This window comes from Capricornis sumatraensis, chromosome 18, assembly GCF_032405125.1.
Source record: "Capricornis sumatraensis isolate serow.1 chromosome 18, serow.2, whole genome shotgun sequence".
Taxonomy (NCBI): domain Eukaryota; kingdom Metazoa; phylum Chordata; class Mammalia; order Artiodactyla; family Bovidae; genus Capricornis; species Capricornis sumatraensis.
In genome coordinates this window covers 24,655,572-24,660,000 of record NC_091086.1, presented here as the reverse complement: position 1 = coordinate 24,660,000, position 4,429 = coordinate 24,655,572, and positions in this window count along the sequence as shown.

The window sequence follows — 4,429 nt, the reverse complement described above, 5'->3', positions numbered from 1 at the left end:
GAGGTGGGCAGAGAGAGGAGATAAGGCTAAAGACTAAGTTAGATTGAATAAGAACTATTTTTTTTTTTTTACCTTTTTATTGGTATGAGAACTTACAGGGCGTCATGGAGATTTTTACTCTGAAGGATCCAAAGTAGAGGAATCATGACTTGTGAGATGAGACGCCATGTAGTTAGGAGGGCAAGAGGGAAGCAAGGAGACCAACCAGGAGGCTTACTCGAGTAAATCCAGGCAAGAAACAATGGAGCCTGGGCCCTATGGCATCAGTGGACATGGTGACAAGTGGTTAGAGTCTCCGTATCTGGCAGGGATTGGTCATCACCTGATAGCCGATATGGCATGTGAGAAAGAGAGGCAGCAAAAATAACTTCAAATGTTTGAACTTGAGTAATTGGAAAGAAGTTGCCAGTAACTGAAATGGAGAATATGCCAAGTTTTTGAGAGGAGGACCAGGAGTATAGTTTTGAACACATTAAATTCAAGATGCTTCTCAGAACTCAAGACATCTAAGTGGAGCTTTCAAGTAGGAGTTAGTTCACTAGAAAGACTGGGGAGTAAATGAAGATAATTTGACCCCAAACAGAGAGTCCTAACTAACAGTGCTCATCTCCCTGATTGTGACTGTGACTCAGGCCTCCGCCCAGCCTTTCTTATCTTCCTGGTCTCTAACTGGTGGCTTTTCTTTAGCCCTCAGTCCTTTGAGTGTGTCTTATTTTTGTTCTCTATATTGACTTCATGCTCTTAAAATACTTTAATCACAGCTAGGACACAGGCATCTGGTTCTCACAACTCAAGCTCTCCATCAGAGGAGGACTGTCTTCTCTTAGTTCCAGTCTGGAAAATCCCGAGGAGGACCCCCTCAGGGCACAGCCCCTGACATAATGGAGAAGCTCAAAGGCACAGATGTGGCCAAGGAGGGGGTCCTGTTTACTGGGGTGTGGGATTCCACAGAAGGGACATTTATTTTCAACTCTGTAAGCATTAACTTTGGTGTCTTCTATGTTAGGAACCAGGCTTCCCTGGTGGCTCAGATGGTAAAGAATCTGCCTGCAATGAGGAAGACCTGGGTTCTATCCCTGGGTCAGGAAGATTCCCTGGAGAAAGGCATGGCAACCCATTCCAGTCCAGTATTCTGGTCTGGAGAATGCCGTGGACAGAGGAACCTGGCGGGCTGCAGTTCATGGGATCACAGAGAGTCAGACATGACTGAGCGACTAAGCACGTTAGGAACCGTGATAGCCCACTGACGGGCAGCCTATGAGTATGACTGCCTTAGGAACATTTTGACTTGCTCCTGCCCTGTGCTGTCCTTGGTAAGAATATGATGCTTCCAACATTTTAGAGAATCTTGAGTTGCTTAAAAGTCAGATAAGGGATTTATGGTCCCTATTCCTCCCTACTTTTATTTTTATTTTTATTTTTCCCCCCAACTTTTTATTCTGAAATTCTCAAACATACAGAAAAGTTGAAAGAACAGTGAAAAATGTTACTTCCTAAATGTCCGCATGAGCTGTAAAACTTGAAGCATGTTTTGTGTTTGTAGATTTTGTGACTCAGCGTGATATGGTATGATATGAATTGCTCCCATGCAGAGAACCCAGTTCTAAATAGAAAAGGGCCTCGTTCCTCTTCTCTTCACATCAGAGCCAAACTCGAAACAGCTTCCTATTGTACGCAGGGAAACATATGAAGAAGAAAACAAATTTGCTTTTCAAAACAAACTGCCTAATTTCAAACTGTGTGAACAATTAGGACACACCTCCAGCTCTACTGATAAATCCTAATTTAAAGCACGTGGGACATTCCAACATAAGTATATACTAAAGAATTTAGTTTTTCCTCCTTGGATGGTTTTTAAAGGGTTGCTGCCTTATAAATGTGATCCTTTAAGTAATACAAAATGTAAGAAAAGATGAAATATATTTCAGGATGGTTTGAAGACTGCTTGCATTTTAGAATAGTGCGATGTGCATATTCACACAGTGCAAGGACACTTTGGTCCTATTACACAGTGTTGGTTATCAGCACCATCACTGCAATAATGATGGTGACCAGATCTTCTACAACTGAAAACACAAAAAAAAGGAACCACAACAAGACGGGTAGGAGGTGCAGACTTGCGATATATACTCAAATCCCATGCCCTCCTGGGGTGGGATACCCACAAACCAGAAGCTAGGTATCCTGCAGAGCTTCTCCCACAGGAGTGAGAGTTCTGAGCCCCACATCACACTCTCCAGCCAAGGGGTCCAGAACAGGGAAGAGGAACCTCCAGAGCACTTGGCTTTGAAGGCCAGCAGAGCTTATTAATTGTAGGAGTTCCACAGGACTGGGGCAATACAGACTTCACTCTTAAAGGGCACACACAAAGTCTCACGCACATGGGGACTCAGGGCAAAGGCAGTAATTTGATAGGATCCTGGGTCAGACCAGCCTGTTGGTCTTGGAGAGTCTCCTGGAGACGTGTGGATGATTGTGGCTCACCCGGGGGACACGGACCCTGGGGCTGCACATACTGGGCAGCACTCAGCCATGTGAGCACCGGGGCTGCCATCTTGGCTCTTTGGCACCAAGGCCCAGCCCCAGCCAGCAGCTTGTAAGTGTCAGTGTGGGGATGCCTCAAGCCAAACCATTAACCGAGAAGGGCCACAGCCCCATCCATCAGCTGCCTAAGAGCCCACTGCCACTGCTAGATGCAGCTTTGCCCATCAGAGGGCCAAGACCTAGCTCCCGTTCCCTGCCCCCCCAACAGTGGATGGAAACTGGACCCTCCCACCAGAAGAACTGCACAAGCCTCACTCACCAGGGATCAGACACCAGAAGCAAGAAAACTATGACCCAACAATGCAGGACAGACCCTACCCTGGGCCCAGGTGGGCCCCAGCTCCAAACAACTAGGAGGAAAATGCAAACTTTGGGACACCCCAGGTCCCATACCCAACATCCAAAGTGTGTCAGAAACCACCACTCTCCCCACCCCCCTCATCTGGACAATCTGCAACAAGCTCTGGATCCCTGGGCCCTGCAGCCACGACTCCACGAGTCAGCTCTGCCTGTGAGTATCCAGCCAGGATCTGGCTTCACAGCCCAGAGTGTGGGAAACAGGCCCAATCTTCAGGAACCTGGCTCCACCCACCAGTGAGCCAGCACTAGATCCAGGGTCCCCTAGGAGTCCACGACCAGCCACCTTATGACCAGACCCCACTAGAGAGCAGCTGGCAGCGTCTGCACAAGGCAGGGCCTGGTAACCTTCTGGACTAGGGGCCAATCAATCTACCAGAGCACCCATCCACAGAGTCAGCCCACTGCAACAGAAGGACCCAGCCAGAACTCAGGGGGAACCCCTACAGCATATAGCTTGGGTGATGAGAGGAGAATACACTGTTGAGACACACAGGACGCCTCCTACAGAGGGTCAGTTCTCCAAGGTCAAAAAACAAAACTAACCTACCACATACATAAAAATAGAAATAGCAATGTAGACAAAGGAGATGGCAGAGGAATATGCTCCAGAAAATGGCACCTCCCCCGCCTAAAAAAAAAGTTCTTCTTCCAGAAGAAGAACTAAATGAAGACAGGCAATCTACCGAAGAAAGAGCTCACAGTAATGATAATAAAGATGTTCAAAGAACTCAGAAGGAGAATGGATGCACAGAAGAAGTTACACGTTTTTTTAAAAAGAGAAAGCATGAAGAACAATCAGAGATGAAAAATATAATAACAACTAAAAAATATAATAACAACTAAAACTAGAAGGAATCAATACTAGAGACTAAATGATTCAGAAGACTGGATCAGGGAGCTGGAAGAAAGAATAGTGGGAATCACTGCCTCCAAACAGAACAAAGAATGAAGAGAAATGAAACCCTCTGGGACAACATCAAGGATACTGATATTCAAAGCAAGGGGTGCCAGAATGAGAAGAGACAGAGAAAGGGCCTGAGAAAGTATCTGCAGAGATAATAGCTGAAAACTTCCCTAACCTGGGAAAGAAAAGAGTTGCCCAAGTCCAGGAAGCACAGGGTCCAGAACAGGATTAACTCAAAGAGGAAGACACCAAGACACACTGTCATCAAAATGACCAAAATTAGAGAGAGAATACTAAAAGCAGAGGGCGAAAGCAACAAATAACACACAAGGGAATTCCCATAAGGCCAGCAACTGATTTTCCAGCAGATTTTCTTCAGGCCAGAAGGGAGTGGCATGATACATTTCAAATCATAAAAGGGAAAAACTACAACCAAGAATAATCTACTCAGCCAGCCTCTGATTCAAATTTTATGGAGAACTCAGAAGCTTTACAGGCAAGCAAAAGCTAAAAGAATCCAGCCCCACCAAACTAGCTTTATCTATAATAAGGAACTTGTCTAGCGAAAGAGAAAAGGCCACAACCAGAAACAAGAAAACTGCAGAATGACAAAATCTCACC